Below are 17,945 nucleotides of genomic sequence, written 5' to 3'. Positions count from 1 at the left end.
TCTCTGGAACCTGAAAGGAATGCCAATACTTGTGTGAATCACACTGGAATTAACTTGGCTGGTTCCCAAAAATAATTTTTTAAATGGAAGAGTAATTGCCAGTCTATGAGGTCAGAAACAGCTCCAAAGGAGTCATGCTTATCTTTGGTTCAGTTCTTTCACTGCTAGTAGCTTTGCTCTTCTTGCTAAATAGGTGTTGTATATTGGTTTGGTATGGTTTCAAATCCACTTTTTACGACTCAGGTGAAGTTGTTTTCATCTAAGGGTGAATTTTTTTACATTGAGGAAGGTGTGTTGGGATGTTGTTATCAACATCTGTTAATTGTCAAGAAGTACTCAGTAGCTCAACTGTTAACAGGTGCTGCTAAGAACGTATCAGTAAGAACATATGGAAGAGGAGCTATGACAAAATTGATATTTAAACTTTAAATATCAAGAATTTGTGAGGACTTACCAAGTGTTCAGTCTGGGCAAGACTACCCTTTGCTGATCTAAATAGCTTTCCAACAACTGTGGGCCATTTGTTTCTGCTACAGCAAGGCAACTTTTTTCCAGTAGTGGTGAAAATTGTGCAGCGGCCCCTTGAAGGAAATCATCCTGCCCACCAGAACTGGCAGCTTCATTTCCCTAGCAACCTGCTCCAGCAACAAGAGTCCTTTGCTCTGGCTCTCGCAGCACTTGGTTGGCAAAGCCGACTCTTCGGAGAACCAACTTGTTGAAAGGTACAACTAAATTTTGACTTTGTTTCTTCCATCTATCCTTCGCCTTGAACAAGAATGTAATTAATCTCTTACTGGTTTGGAGTATGTTATTTTTATTAGCTTATTAAAATATGTAATTGGCTTGGGAAATATTATTATAGGTTATAATTCCTGTAGTGAACCTATATTAAATTATTGGCAAAGACATTCTTAGTTTCTGAGCATAATTTGCCTCAAACAAAACAAGTTATATGTGAAAGAATCCTAATACAAAAGACAAAACATAGTTTATATGTAGGGGCCATTTTTCATGAACAGTAGTCATTTGAATCTTAGACTTATAGCAGGTAACACAAAGTTCTTTCATGATTTATACAACCCCCGCCACCCCCCCCCCCGCCCCGCCCGCGGCGCCCCGCCGTGTTAATTACTTAGGGGTGTGTGTGTGTGTGTGTGTGTGTGTGTATATGTGTATGTATACCATATACCACATTGGTCTTTTTTCTACTATGGATGTTATTCTATCCAGCAATTTTTTTTTTTATGTTTGTTTATTTTTGAAAAGGAGAGACACAGAGTAAGAGTGGGGGAGGGGCAGAGAGAGAGGGAGACACATAATGGAGAGAGGGAGACACAGAATGTAAAGCAGACTCCAGGCTCTGAGCTGTCAGCACGGAGCCTGATGTGGGGCTCAAACTCAGACCGTGAGATCATGACCTGAGCTGAAGTCGGCGGCTTAACCGACGTCGGTGGCTTAAGAGAGCCACCCAGGTGCCCCATATCAAGCAACTTAATAGAGAATTTAAGTATAAAAGTTTTGAGCTGAAGTATCCATATGTTAATAAGCGAAAGGGTAAACTCCAATGTGTTTAAGTAGTAAAACAGTAGTAAAACAATAAAGATAGGGGGAATAAACAAAGCAGAACCTGGGATAAGGGCAAAGGGGTACTTATAATAATAGAATTTAAAGTAATGCCAGAAAAAAAAAATCCAGTAGCAAAAAGAAAAAAAAAATTAGATAAATGAGCAGTTTGTCTGAAGAAATGAAAAAATTAGCTAATTTTTTAAAGCCCATGATTCATAGGAAACAAGAAGATAAGAACTGGAGACAGTACAACAACCTAAGAAGCAATGCTGGCAAAGAAAATGAAGTTAGCAGAACTGGAAAGAAATGAAAAAATAACTACTGACTAAAACTCACCGGGGAATACTTTTTTAAAAATGTGAACATACATAAACCAGCAGGACCAAGTAAAATGGGTCCCTGGGTGTTGAGGGAATTGACTAATGAACTTCCGAGCACAGTCACAATTGCAGCTGGAAAGTCATGGAGCACTACAGAGAACTAGAAAATTGGAAAACAACAAATGTGGCATCATTTACTGAAAAGGGGGAAGCATTGTTCTATCATGTACCTTCCAGTAAGCTGAATGCCAACACTTTAAAAGAACAAAATAGACTATTAGAGCTGCCCTACTTGAGTTCCTCCAGGGCAAGCACTTTAGTGTGCATGGTATATGACTCAATTTGCAGGACAAGGGGCAACTCAGTAAATAATGTTTGCCCGAGAGGGTAACTGAGTCACAGTCAATATAACCTACTTGGCCCGTTCAGTTTTTTCCCACAAAATCATATACAGGATAACAGAAATTAAAAGCCACATAGCTAAACATTCTTGATACTCATACACAGAATTATTCACCAAGAATAACACTACTTTGCAATGCAATGGGATAGAAGACATGAGTGTTAATTTTATTTTATCATAGAGCTCTCAAGGGCTTAGATGTTTGGCTGGATTTCAGTCCCAGCTCCCACAATCTATTTTTTGACTACAGAAATTTATCATATCTCTGAGTTACAGATTGTTCATCAATAAAATGTCTAATAATAATGATTACTTATTTATGTGATGTTTTTCATAACAAAACAGGGCAGCTACTGTGAAAATTAAATAGATAACATGAGTAAACAAGCTCATTACATCAAACAGCACCTGGAAAAATACCAGGGGCTTCAATAAAATTTAGTTCTATTCCCTCTCTCCATCTCTAACACAAAAACATTCTTTAATTCTTTAGCACAACCATTAAGTTTTGAATATAATTAGATGGGAGATACCTTTCTATATTAACGTTAATTAGATTGAAATAGGGGGTCTCTACAGGAAAACCAAGTTCAGCCTCTTGGTAAAACATTGCACAAACGTTTGTCAAGTCATCTCTTCATACAGAGAAACTAAATTTCTAATCGTGGCTTTGGCTTCTTGTGTACATTTGGACTTGAGAGGTATCAATAAGGTAATGTGGCATATCCCAATGGAAGCAGCAAAATATGATGATGGGCTGTTCATTACCGTGTAAATGATAAAAATACACTATGTGTATAGCTTTTTTTCATTCTCTGTAAAAAGCTTTATTCATTCTTTTTTCATTCTATGTAAATGTGCTTTCTTTAAATTAATTTGAAGTTATTGCAGTTAATTCACAGCAAGTGTAAATTATCAGAGATCTAAGAAACTTGACTATTGACTGTGCTCTCACACAGATTTGTTTACTATCTCCCTATCTGTAAAATAACCTGCAATCTCCTTTCCTCTGTTACTTCTATCATTTAGTATATCAGATAATGGAGATGCCTTTTTAATTATTTCAAAGGCATTCTTTTTTGTTATATTTAAAATAAAAAGTTTCTATCCTTTTATAGAAATATTTATCATTATTTGGCTTTAATGAAAAGAAACTTCTAAAACTGATTTTAAAACCCTCCCAATCAACCAATGAGAACCTCCACTGTCCCACAGAGATCATCCCACCCTCTGAAAGTCAACCAGTTGGTGGCAGTAACAATTCTTTAACAGAGGCCAAAAGTCACCAGATTTCTAAACACTCCTGTTTTTACCAGCCTATCAGTTTTTGATACGCATGTTTCCCAAAAACACATATGTAAGATCAGCAATGGTCTTTGTTCAGAGATACTGTGTCTTAGAAGCACAACTCTCCATTGCTGAGCAAGAAATAAACAAGAGTTGGATTTCAAGTATTCAGTAGCAATTTCTTCCTTCCACATACTTAGTAGACAACAATCAGAAAAGTTGAAATTATGTCTCGAGTCATTTGTAAACAATTTCAATGTCTTTGAGTCACATTTTGGTACATTCTATTCACAATGATTTGAGACACTAAATCAAAGAAAACTAACTCTCCTGAGATAAGTAGGCAATTTTATAATTTATCCCTTGCTTAAACCACAAATAAATGATGTTTCTATGTACTATCTGTGAATCAGCATTTACTTGAATTCAAAGAAAGATCCAAGAATTTTACTTTTTGCTATGTTAAAAGCTTTATCTAAAATGAAATCCTTAAGAAAAGGAACAGGAAATATATTTGTTCAGAAACAAATTATATGTGGTGCTGGTGCCTTTAGGGTTTTTACCCCCTAACTTTACTTGGTCTAAAGACAAATATTAGCATCTAATCCCATCCTCATAAGCTTTATATGCTCAATAGTATCCTAATTTCTCCCAGGTAATTAGGAACTCATTAGTTATCATTCAAACCGCTGGGAATAGACACTGCAAAATTCATTGTTCACTCGCCTAATTTATAGAGAAGCTTTTATACTGGTGGTCACTCCACACAATAGAAAAGCAAACACAGACCACAAAAATAATTCCTTTAGTATATAATTACAATGAAACTCTATTAAATTGTCTTAATGGCCCCTAAACCTCAGAGAACAACTTTCCAGTCATTGAACTCTTCTAAATTCCTACCTATTCAAATTCTGTCCATCACATTCTAAAATTATACATACTCTATTCAATTGATGTGGTGAGGAAAGTGGACACATTTTGATCTTGTATGAAAGGACTGATTGCAGAATCCAAGAGAGATAATTTTAAGCTAGGATCAACCATTCCAGGTAAGTTAAGCAGAGTTAGTATTTCTTCAGGTTTTTTTTGTTTGTTTGCTTGTTTTTGTTTTTTCCCTCTCTCCAGCTCCGTTTCCTCTCCCTTGGAGACTTCTATTAAGTATGTGTTAATTTTTTTCACCATGTCATGTCATAAAGGCTTTACTGGCTTTTCTATTCCTTTTTTTCCTTCTCTGTATTTCACTTAGATATTTACTACTGACCATGATCAAGTTTCCTAATTGTGTACTTTTTAATAATAGTTATTGGGACATCTGGGTTGCTCAGTTGGTTAAGCAGCCAACTTTTGATTTCAACTCAGGTCATGATCCACTGTAGATCAACCTTCCTGTTGGGCTCCATGCTCACAATGCAGAGCCTACTTGGGATTCTCTCTTTCCCTCTCTCTCTGCCTGTCCTCAGCTCCCGTTCTCTCTCTCTCTTTCTCAAAACAAATATACATTAAAAAATAATAATAGTTATTTATTCCATCTGCCGTATTCTTAAATTTTGTGTTTTTATGTTTTAGTGAGAGTTTTTATTATTTTTATTTCTGGAATAAGCATTTGATTTCTTATAGATTTCAGAACTTAACATTATCAATGTTTTCCTTTTTTTTTTTTGGAAAATAATAATCATAAAACTGTTCTGATAATGCCAAATCATCTGTATCACTATTGGTTAGTTTATTCTGCTTTTTTTCTCTTACCTTTGTGGTATTTGGTCCTGTTTGTTAAAATGCCTCATATGTCAGTTATCAGTATACTGCTTGTCAGCTCCAAATATAGCCTTCATTGTTCTGGTTGTGATACTGAGAAATTTCTTCTTTGTTGGGTGGCATCATTTTAAGCTTTGTTAGTAGACAGCACCAGAGGAATAAGGGAAAGGGAAGGGGAACTTCTGGTTCCTCTGTGTACTGTCTTGATAGTCTCCAGCATCAAGTAGCAGTCATCAGTGCATGTCACCTCCCCATGGGAAGCATCCCCCCAAATCCCAAAGGGAATCTTCTCAAGGTACTGGCACTAATTCAGTGAGTTTTATGCTTGCCACTTTCCTGTGGACAATTCCCTTCAACACCCCAATAGTTGTCAGTGGATTCTAGGTACAGCAGCTCCCTACTGACAGCATTGTCTGGCACCCCAGAGGGTAGATTGCCAACCACTTCCATAGCACAGTACCTTTATGTGGTTGGTTTCCCCAAGCCCCAGCAGAGGGATTCCTAGAGATTTCTACCAGTGCTACAACTCAAAGGATGTCTTTACTATCTAGTGGATAATAGCTACACCATCTCTCAGAAGCTCTAAAGGGAGAGTATTCTTTCAGATTTGTTCCTTAAATGTTCACTCTGCTTTAACCCTAAGAGTAATGACTTCTTTTTATATCAGATATCCCTGTTTCCTTTAGAATTATCTTCACATCTTGCAGCTAACACTCCATTACTATAATTTCCTGTTATTGTTAATAATTCTTGATAAAAAATATTTCCACATTCAAATAGCTCTCTGGTTTGTTGCCCCTGATTGGCCCCAAACTTGGTACTGGGAAGATGGGATCTGAGGATTGATTTGATCTTGACTTTGGCTTTTAGTTTTGAAATCCTTGAAATGTGTTGCTGGTAACAAATGACATAAAGTGACATTACAAATAATAAAACTATAAACTATAGTTATAATGGAATGCCCATGAAGCAAGTTTCTTGGAAGCCCAGTTGGATGCCAGACTTGACTTTTGCGGTAGTAGCAATGACTGCCAGGACTATGGTGTGCAGGGCAGGCATCAACTGAACACTTAGTGCATAGGATCACTTACAGAAAGAAAATGACAAGATCCTTTAATCTCAATTTCAGAAACTGATAACAAGAGAACTTCCATGACAGTCCTAAATTAATCTCTTATTTCTTCCACCCATGAGGCTAATATTGCTGAAGAAACAAATGCAAAATCCAGTTGTACTGGTTGCTGAGTTACATTGTCAGTTGAATTCAGTCTTCAGAGTTTGTGTGTGAAGGTTAGCACATTAATTCTGAATGAGAGGGATCCTGAAAACATGAAACAATCTTGAACCCTCAAATCACTTTGGTCCTCTCTTACCACTAGAAATACCTTGTTTTCTCAGTTAACTAGCTTTCCTTTGCTCGAAAATCCGTAGTAATATCACCTGGGGCAGATGCCTATCTTAACATTTGTCCAACTCACCAGTTTGGCCTTTGCAGGGATTGGATAGGTCTCAGAATAACTGTAGATTATTAGAAACTTAATCAGATAGTGACTCCAATTGCAGCTGTTCTTACAAATGTAAAACCTTTACTGGAATAAATAATAACTTTTCACCCATAACATTTTTCAAGGATTACCAAAAACAATTTACATTTACATTTGGTTGTCTACTTTGTCTGAATAAGAGATAGCCAGAAGCATGAATCTATGCATTCATAAGGAGTTGACAACTGTTTGGCTGAATGGTCAAAGATTTGAAAAGAACAGAATAGAAAATTAGTAATAAAGAAGTATTGAGAAGAGGACTGGATGATCCTTTCAGAATGGGCACAAACTGTGAATAAATTTGCATATCACATTAAAGTCCAATAAAGAGTGTCTCCTGGAGGGTAGGCTCTTCAAAATCAATTGGACAAAATGGCACACTCTGTGGATGTCAGTCATACTCTTTCCACGGTCTTCCTAGTGTTTGAACAATGAACCTATGAACAAAGAGCCATGTGGACAGGAATAGGGGCTATGCATAAGCTTAACAACGATGTGATTTCTTTCACCAAGAATGACCTGAGTAATGATCCTGCTGAATACCTTATTTTTCAACAGTTGAAATGAATATTGCGCTCTAAATTTGTCATCATTGCCTGGATATAAAAGCCAGTCACCTGTGGCAACTTATTTACATTTATTTAATCATGAATTAAGAAGCTCTTCTTCCTTCCTGGAATTGATACATATTCTAGATCTAGATTTTCGTTCCTTCTTGTAATGTTCTGACAACACTACCATCCAAAACCTCAGAGAATGCTTTGCAAACACATCATGGAATTCCACAAAGCATTGCTTCTGACCAAGGAACTTACTTTACCAAATGAATTATAGCAATGTGCTAAAATCAGTGGAATTAAATGACCCTAAAACATGCCACATCACTTGAAAGCAGTTGAACTAATTGGAAGGTGGTAAACAGCTTACTCGTGTCTGCTTTGTAGCATCAATTGGTAGAAAATACCCTGAGAAGATAGGGTTCTAATAGAATGCATTATAGGCTATGAATCAGATACTGTTATATGATGCTCTTTTCCAGTACTCAGGGTACAGAGGCCTGGTAATCATGAAGCGGGAGTGGCTCTTCTCACTATCATATCCAGTAACTACTATCAGAATTGTTTATTTCCTGTATCAGAAATCTTTGCTGGTTCCCAAGGAGGGAATACATATTTACTGAACACAGCAGTGGTTGTATATTAGAAAATCAGACTGATATCTAACCATTTTGGATCCTTGTGCCACTGAAATAACAGGCAGCACAGAAGCTTCCTCTTCTGGCTGAAGAGATCATTCCTAATTACAGAGGAAAAATAAGGTTGCTGCTATATAATGGTGACAAGAACAATTTTTGCAATCCAGAGGATTTTCTAGGATCGCTGTTAGTACTCAAATGCCCAATAATAAAGGTTAAAGGAAAACCACAGCAACTGAAAGAAGAAGACATAGCAATTTAAGAAGATATAACCTTTGGGAGTAAAGTTTTGAGTCATTCAACCAAGTAAAGAAACTCAACCAACTAAGGTCCTGGCTAGGGTTGGGGGAAATAAGGAAAAGATAGTAGAGGAAGGAATCTTTAAATATCAACTATAATGTTCTAACTAAACAAGTGAACACTGTAATAGTTTTGCATTCTTTCTCGATTAATATGTGTGTGCTTATTTGTATATGCCATTTTCTTTTTTGTCTTATTTACATTATAATCCAATATAAGGTTTTTGACAGCTTTACCAGTTAATGTTCAAAATATTCAGGGGTTCTGTGACTAAAGTTGTAAATACAGTGACTGTTGGGATTGTGCATTTGGGAAAAGTTTGATAACTTTTTCACTTGTACAAAAGGTAAATGTATCTTGCTGATAGAACTACCATGGTTTTGTTGTTTCTCAGAAATTCAGTTGTAGCAGAAGTGTGTGTATGAAGATAAGCCGCCAAAGGGTGCTTATTTAACAAATATATTGCCTCTAGGTTCCAAATTCCCTCTTAATTGTTGGGCTTGTAATACTGGAATATTTCTCTCCTGTCAATGGAAATAAAATTAACCATTGTCATCAAAGAATATTCAATGGACCTGAAGAAAGAGGACCTCTTCTTCTTGCTTCCTGTTTGTTATGCTCTCTCTTAACTTCTGTCTGTGGCAGTGTGCATTAGTTCCCCATGGCAGCTTCCCCCAGCATGCTAGATCATAGCCACTTAATGCACCACCACAGTGAATGTGGAGTTTTCTTTGTACTGCTTCCTTTTAGACAGTTTTCCCTTGAAATTTAGAGGATGATTTCCATAGCACAACAACTCCCCATATATGGCATCTCCCACCATCCCCAAAGGTGGAGTACCAGAAAATTCAATAAGCATAGATCCTCCACAGAACTTCCCTTGCCTTTTTATTGGCTTTAACCTTTCTCTCTCTCCCTCCCTCCCCCGCCCCCTCCTTCCTTCTCTGTCTCTCTCTCTCTCTCTGTGTCTCTTTCTCTCCATTGAGGTCTGGATGCCAAACATTGGAGGCAGGACCCCTCTCTCAGATTTGCTTCTTGCTCTCTTAGTCCTAAGGGCTCATGGTTGCTTGCAATATCTACTCTTCTTGTATTCTTCAGAGTTCTCTTTATAACTCAATAGCTAATCTCACATTAATACTAATCTCCTGTTGTAGTTCTTAATTCTTTAATTATTAAAACATACATTTTGTTGTGTAGTTTATGTCTCTTGACTATATATATATCCTGAGAAATTCACCTGGTACTTTCTTATTGACTACCAGATATTGTGTACCAAAAGTTGTAGAGATTTGGGATGCTGTTATCTTCTTCAGAGAGGTATTAATGTTCTCCCAGAAGACATATAGTATAGGGAAGGGTTGTGTAATAAACTTAGAAAAATGTATTACAAAATGTCAGTAATGCTGAGGGAGATGAAGGAAAATTAAGTAGAGCAAGGAGATAAAAATAAATAAAGTGTTTCACTATTTAGATAGGCTTGTCAAGTTATGCTTCTCTGAGGAATGTCAAAAAAGCAGATATTTGAATGATGGAGCAATAAGGTTTCTGAAAAAAGAACAAATGGAAAAGCTCTAACGAAGAAAGTGGAAAGATAATATAGGATACAATAAACAAAGAAGATAAATATAAACAATAAGATCAGAAAAGCGGTGAGCCCCAGAACATGCAGGACGTATTAAGCCATATTGAAATCTCTCTTAACTATCTTAAGGTTCCGGCCAATCTCTCTGTAACCACCCTCCTGTTTTGTTTTGCTTTTTGTAATGTAAAATTAATATGTAATCAGAAGGAGTATTTGTAAGTAATTAGTGCTAGACCTTCTAGTACCAAAAACATACAGTAAAACTCTGCTATTACAGTGTCTTAGTTTGACTCTCTGCCAAGTCAGAGCATGAAACAAAGACTTGGGAGCAAGTAGTTTATTTAAGCAGCTGGTACCTGGCAGCAAGAGTGAGAAAATTGGAGGCTAAAACAAAGAAGAAATAAGAGAAAATAAACTGTCATTACAGAGCTAGTTACTTATATGGACAACTGGGGTTCAGTTCCACTGGGTAGCAGGACAAGGGTTTACATTATGAGCTTTGCCGGGGAGGAGTGCCTCCCAACCCCCCACTCCCCTCTACCCTTCCATATACCCAATGGGTTAAATCTCATGAACTTCTGGATTGCCTTGCATGAATTTGAGCAATACCTAATGGTTTTGGGAAAACGCAGAGGCAAAAAAAAAAAAAAAAAAAAAAAAAAAAAATTGGATGGGTTTGGCAGGTTTTTAAAGTGCAATGCTCTCTCCCAGCATAGGAGTGACTCAACACAGCTGAAGTAAAATGAGAGTTGGGCTGGGGGGCACAAAAATACATGACAAGTAGAGTTCATGAAGTACAAAACTTAAACACAGAGTTTTATTATTGCAAAAGTAGGGAAATGCACCGGTGAAACTTCTATAAGCTGCTGGCTGAGCGTTTCCAGTCCAGGCTTTTGGTGGAGCTATTTAAATGGCAGCCCTACCTACATTTGGGAGCTATCTGGCAGTGGGTCAAAAAAGTTGAACAGAGTTAACTGTGGAAGGAATGATAGTGAGTTTTCTGGCTGCCTGAGACTTGAAGGAGAGTAGCATCTGTTGGAAATCTTAAAACTTGTTTCCAACCTTTGGCCTTATGTGGGCATATAAAGCCTAGAAAATATTGGATACAGGGCAATCCACATCCTGTCTATCTGTGGACTGTCTTCTCCCTGATCTCACCTCCCCTCCTCTACCCACCCATCCTCCAACCCCACAGCACAAGGTATTTGGAAGAGCATTAGGTGGAGAATACCAATTATATCCAAATTGGTACTGTTACAAGACATATTATGTTGGTTTTCTACTAGAGCTTGCATTGAAATCTCTCTAAAAATTGCTTTGAAAATTGAGAACAGTAAATATATTTTTTTATTTGCTTGATAATCTGAGATCATCACAATTAAATTCACATGCTATTGTTTTTGATGTCTTTCAATGACTGAATTATATAGTATCTGGCCTCAGACTTTTTTTTTTTAAGTTTTAAAATGTTTACATTTTATTTTCAAATTGATAATTTTTGTCTTCCCCATCAATTTCTAGTTTTTTCTTTTTGTTGCTCAAGCTGTATTCATCATTGTAAGACTCTTTAGTTTGTACTTCCTAAGTTTTCTAAGGCTGAGAAGCAGATGAACAATAATAGTACAATAGTACATGCTCTAGGGATCTAAATGAAAGCTTTTTAACAGATATCTTTCTCCCTAGCAAATTTCATTTTTGTTGATTTATTCTTACTGTTCCCTGATTCTTATCTTTTTGTTTGTTAACCAGGATTCCTGAGAAAAATAAAATCTTGATAAATTTCCATAGTTCAAACTTTTATTCTGTTAGCTTTTTTTAGATGTTTATTTATTTTTGAGAGAGAGGGAGAGAGAGAGAGAAAGAAAAGGGAGGAACGGAGGGAGAGAAAACAAGTGGGCGAGTGGCAAAGAGAGAGGGAGACACAGAATCTGAAGCAGGCTCCAGGCTCCGAGTTGTCAGCACACAGCCCAATGAGGGGCACAAACTGGGAGATCATGACCTGAGCCAAAGTTGGATGCTTAACTAACTGAGCCACCCAGGCTGCCCCTGTTGGCTTTATTTTTTGTTTTCTTTTTAACTGTTACATTTTTTAACATGTCTTACTTCATTTTTTAGTGTTTTCTAACACTGCCATCCTCCAAGAACATAAACATACACACACCTACTTACACACAATTTACTCCTACAAATACTATATGAACATACATAATCTTTCAGGAAAAACTAGTATTATCAAAATTAATTACAAAAAATAATGTGTCCATCTATTGTTTCATGACCGAACATGTTAAAATTATTGTTCCCAGGGAAATAAGTTCCTATAATCCATCAGATAAAGAAAAATAAATTTATTTTTAGATCTAAGTAGGATAACACCAGCACCTCACATTTATAAAATGTTTCCACATATAGTACTTCCTTTTATATTCCACAAGACTGAAAAATGAAGGTTTAGAGAAGTTAAGTAACTTATCTATGTTGATATACTTATGTAGTGATGGGCATAGGAAAGTGTTTTGTTTTTTGTTTTTTGTTGTTGTTTTTTTACAGTTCCAGCCTCTTGAATTTGACTTGCAAAATAAGTATTTTGGAAGAGGGAAGCATTGCCTTTTTACAATAATGTATAAAACATTGTGAATGGTCTCACTTGCAGGGAAAATTTAATTTTTTAAGCATACCTCCATTAGTTCCTTCATTTAATTACATCTGATATATAATACTTTATTTATTATTTTAGTCAATTCTGTTTCTAACAAGTACTAATATGTTCTATAAATTAAATTTTGAAAATAATGGCTGCTGGGTTAGATCCTTTAGCAAGGAAAAGCTAGGTCTACTCCTTTACACTCATGATGACCAACAAAATTAAAAAAAAAAATTAAACCACCTTTTTTTGCTAATGTTAAAAGCAAAGTAATTGGACTAAATTTTCTTTAATTCCTTTGAAATTCATCTGCATGTACTGAAACAGTATACAAGCAAAAATCAGGAAACAACAGAGTTAATCGTCTCCAAAAAAAAAACATTCTTAGCATCTGTTTAAGGGCATGATTTTATATTTATATTATATACATAATATATAAATGCAAATTTAAAGACATTTGAAAAAGCACATACTTTTAAAATACTGTTTTGAAGGGTATATGATCAAAACTTTTTAAGGTAGCTGCCCTTCAGTACCCTACATGGGATTATTTTGCCCAGTAAAACCAGACGGAATAAACAATCTATAACTATTTTCTATTATCCATTAGCAAAATCCCTTATTTGAAATAAGGGACCAAAATAAATGGCATAAACAAATATTCCTTTCTTTTGTTTTAAAGCCTTTTTTTTTAAAGCTTTATTTTGAAAGAGAGCATGCATGTGTGCAAGGGAAGGGCAAAGAGAAAGAGAGAATCCCAAGCCAGCTCCACACTGTCCGTGCTGGGTCCAAAGCTGAGTCAAACTTGGGGCTTGAACTCATGTACTGTGAAATCATGACCTGAGCCAAAATCAGGAATCAGATGCTTAACCAACTAAGCCACCCAGACACCCCACTAATACTCCTTTCTTAAATCATCATTTGAATAAAAATAATCTGTGCTTGATTTTTATTGCAATAAAACAGAAGAGGCTGTTAATTTGGAAATACTCACACATGAACAACTCATACCTTTACTAAACGATTCAAAGTGATGGAAAAATTAGCCTAGGCTTCAACAGAGACTTGATTACAAGGTACTAGGAATTTTGTGGATTCTTTTTTTAGGCCCAGGGCAGGAGTTGCTGGTAAAGTTCTTGCATTTGCATTTGCTAAGGGAGTATTGATTCTGAGACAACTTTTTACTTGTCAGCTGTCCCTGGTGTTCTAGAGTTGTTTCTATGTTGGTTTGATTTGTTATGAAATACTTGAAATACACAAAACATGAAAAGAGTAACATAATGAATTCCCATGTGCCTGTCACCCAGATTTAAGAAATGTTAACATTGTGCTGGTTTTTTTTATATCATTCTTATAGAAATAAAAGATTTATCAACCCAATTTATACCTACTTTGTCTCCCTGCCCAAACATTGTCTTCCCTTTCTCCTCAGAGGAATTTGGTGGATATTTCTATATTAATACCTTTACTACATATGTACATATGTATAAACAAAAAATACAGAATATTTTGGAGACTTTCAGGTTTTGCATAAATTGCATCATGCTATGCTGTTTTTCCCTATTTTCTTTTCCTCTGTCAACCGTATACACTTAAGCTGTATTGTTTTAGAATTAAGGTAACTGTTTCATTTTATCTACTGAATACTACTCCATTTTATGAATTAATAAACCACAATTTTTAATTCTTTTTCTTTGCAGATATTTAAGCTTTCTCCCCATCTTTATGTTTGTTACTATTTAGTTTTGGTATTACAAATCATGTTGCAGTGAATACTGCCACCAAATAAAAACAAATCCAGACTTAGAAAGGAGTGTTATGATTGAGAAGAAAGACAATTACCATAGGAAGAACACTCTGGTCTCAGAAATCTTCAAGCATCTCACAGTCAAACAAACAAAGAAACAAAAAACCTTTCGTTTTATAGGGTAAACAAAAAGAAAGCAGAGAGAAGCAGAATCTTTTTAGAGGAATCTGGACATGTAAGGAGAATGACCAGTAGGGTCTTGCTGTGGTCAGTCTAGTCCCAGGAGAAGCTGGTAAAGGGGGCAGATTTCCCTTTTTAGTGTTTGCACATGATTGGGGCATACAGAGCTCAGGGACCTGTAGGAAGGAGAGAAGTGTAACTAAAGTTTGGTTAAGACAAAGCAGAGGATAAGAGATGGGCAGTAGTGATTGTGTCAGTTCTCCCAACTGCTTTAGAGACAAAGTCTGTCCTTAGACACTATTAGGAATTGACTTGTGGACTAATAGGAAGAGCCCTTGTGAGATTGAGGTGGGTCCATACAGCTTTCAGGGGTCAGGCACCCCTCACATTCTTATTGGCCATGAAGGACTAGCTGTGTTACATAGTGAGTATTTCATCAGACTGAGATCTGTTAGAGAGATATTTAATGAGAGATACATCTAGGAATAAAATAAAAAGATAACTGGTAGAGTTTGAACAATTTGGAGCAGCCAACTGAGAAGATCCCAAGATGTTGGGTCTGAAACATATTTATTCAGATGGTGGAATGAGGTTAACAGTGGCAATCTGACAAATTACCTGTTGACAGTCTGAATATTTTTGGTGATGGTATAGGACATCAGAGAGTATTCTAAAATATGCACAGCATTCTCTTTCAACCACTGTGTAAATGCCTCCTCAGAACACCAGGGTCATGTGTGATACCAGACAATTGTGCAGGACCACTAGCTGGAGTCAGCATAGTTGATTAGCAGTGATGTTGGAACTTCTGCTGATAGTGTAATGGATATTTCCTGGAGTAGAGCAAAGGAGGTGCAAAAAAAAAAAAAAAAAAAAAAAAAGGAAGTTTTGGCAAACTTCTCAAGTGGCCCACAAAACAATAGCTCCAGACACAAAGATTGTCCATCATGGTCTACGGTAACATTCAAGTCTTTTAGGTTTTCTCCCAATCTCTTAATCTCTTCTTCTGAGGCTTTTTGAGAACCTTGTAAGAAGTTCACAGCTTGGGGCACTTGGGTGGCTCAGTTGGTTAAGTGTCTGACTCTTGATTTGGATTCAGGTCATGATCTCAAGGTCAGTAGATCAAGGCCTGCCCCAGACTCTGCAATGTGCAGATATTCTCTCTCTCTCCCCCTGCCCTTCCCCCCTTGCAAGCATGACCTCTCTTTCTCTGAAATAAATAAATAAATAAATAAATAAATAAATAAATAAATAAATAAATGGAAGGAAATTTCACAGCCTTCTTGTACAACTGGTATATGTCTAAGTTTGTAGTTAACATGGTTGTGTAGACCTTTGGGCTCATCTAGTACCTAGAAAGCTTACAAGTACAGGTATTCTCACTTTTCAAAAGTGTGAATTATGCCACTACTCTTCTATGAAAGACCCACATTAGTACCTGTTTTCATAAACTGAAAGAAATCCAGAGGATTTTCACTTTTCAAAAAAAAGGCAAAAGCAAAGATAGAGTTTGGTGTGTTTGCTTTACTTTAAGCTGTTACAGAGGCAGCCAGCAGCTGGAGTGGCACCACCAAGCTCCTTCTCCAGGAACTGCATTCATCTTCTCCCTGCCATGGCTTAACTATGTCAGTGAGCATCTGTGCTTTATCTCTATTTATTTTGTGCACTTGTTAGCAAGATGTGTCCTAAGGTATCAGAAAAACCCAAAAGAGATTATTTTTTGGGTCTGGGAATGCTAACAAATTTTCCATATAAATTAATGGTAATTACTTTTTCACTTTGCACTGTTCAGCTTATGAAAGATTTTATAGAAATGTTCTGTTTTCAGATAGAAGAAACCTGTAATGGAATAGTTAAGGTGAGAAAAGAAGGCAGTCTGGTTAAAATTTTGATAAGACTAATTAGATTAGCTAGATAGCAGGATCCAGTTCAATTAGCAGGCAGATGCCAATAGGCACCACTATGCCTCATTAAGGGCTATCCAGGGTTCATGAAATAATTGTCCCATGGATTTTCACCCTGGGAGCCATGTGAGCCCTTTTGATAGAGTTATTGTCTCATCATGCTGGGAAGATGGAAGTGATCAGGTTGTTGCTTACAGATCAGACAGTCCCAAGCATACTGGGTAAAATTATGTTTAGGATCATCTAGGTGTATTAAATTCATATGATGAAGCAAGAAATGTGTATTTTTGCTTCCCATAATAATAATGTTGGTATTTGTGTTTATGGCAAAGTAGGTATGATTGCAAATACTTAGGCCCATGGAGGGCCCTTGGTTATGTTGCATAGAAGCATTCATTGCCTTGTTTGAAAACTATTGAAATTGAAGGAAGTTCTGTTTAAAATCTAGAGTAGAAAGTGAAAGTTACCCAGAGTGATAAAACAAAGGATGCCCTTAAATCTGAAGCAGTGTAGAAATTTAGGGGAAACCAGATACTTGCAAAGGAAAGGGAGTTTATAACCAGCAATCAAAAGTAGGGTTGCAACATTAAATATACTAGAAATTAAAAAAAAAAAAAAAAAAAAGAAAAGTAAAGAAAAGTTTTGAGATCATGCTATAATTTGAGATCATATTAGATTCTGCAGCCTTGCAGGAAAGGAGGAATTATTAAAGGGGGAACAGGTTGTGTGAGGGGGAAGAGATTGTACTATATAAAGCTCATTGTGGAAAGTTATGGTTGCAATGTGAGGAGGAACATGGAGAAAAGTGATGGAACTAGGGATAAAGAAGGAGAAGCCAAGAAGGACAATAAAAGTCATGAGAAGAAGAAGTAGATAAGGGAATGCTAGGAGGCCATATTTTGACATCTTGGGTGGAAACTGACCGCTTCATGATGTCATCAACTTGTCATAAAGATATCTACACTGTGGCTCTTTCTGCTTCTAGATACCCTTGAGAAGCTTCAGTTTAAGGTTTCCATTAGACTAGACTTTCATTCAGAGTAGCATTTATACATTTTCAGTTAAAGAACATGCATCCAGGTTTGGACCACCTGAGTTTGGCAGCAGTGTTAGTGGTAAAGAAGGTAACATAAAGGCCCTTCCAATGGGGTGAAATAATAATTTTCAGTTGATGTGAGCTCCAGAGAACTAAATCCCTAATTTCTAAAATGGAGAGTGTTTTGGATAGAAGAACTTGAAAAATAGCAGCCTCATCCTATGGATGAACAGGGTGGATATATTTAATAAGTCCCTTGCAGTATATTAGGATAGAATATAATAGAATGTTTAGGATAGAATATTAGGATAAGAATAGAATATTTGAGAGCCCAGAGAGAATAATGAATGATCATAGGTCATCACTTATTACTTCATATTGGGACAGTTTCTGTGATCCAGCAGGAGAGACCCAGAAGGCAATCAGTGCTAAAGGTAAAACCTTAAGCCATAAGAGATTGAGTTATTTTATCAGTTTTT

General features: G+C 36.4%; 1 long non-coding RNA gene across 2 annotated transcripts in view; it reads left to right on the top strand.

The window, feature by feature from the left end:
• The first annotated feature begins 203 nt into the window (after positions 1-203).
• The window catches only part of LOC147582524 (uncharacterized), an 807,144-nt gene continuing 789,402 nt past the window's right edge, over positions 204-17,945 (top strand). For both annotated transcript variants that reach the window (XR_015249225.1, XR_015249226.1), the window contains exon 1: positions 204-722. This is a non-coding gene — a long non-coding RNA (uncharacterized LOC147582524). The remainder of the gene's footprint in view (positions 723-17,945) is intronic.

The sequence above is a fragment of the Puma concolor genome, chromosome A3 (genome assembly GCF_028749965.1).
Source record: "Puma concolor isolate L17-30 chromosome A3, mPumCon1.1.hap2, whole genome shotgun sequence".
NCBI classification, from domain to species: Eukaryota; Metazoa; Chordata; class Mammalia; order Carnivora; family Felidae; genus Puma; species Puma concolor.
Note: the sequence above shows the minus strand (reverse complement) of the source record. Positions and strands in the feature narration are given on the sequence as shown.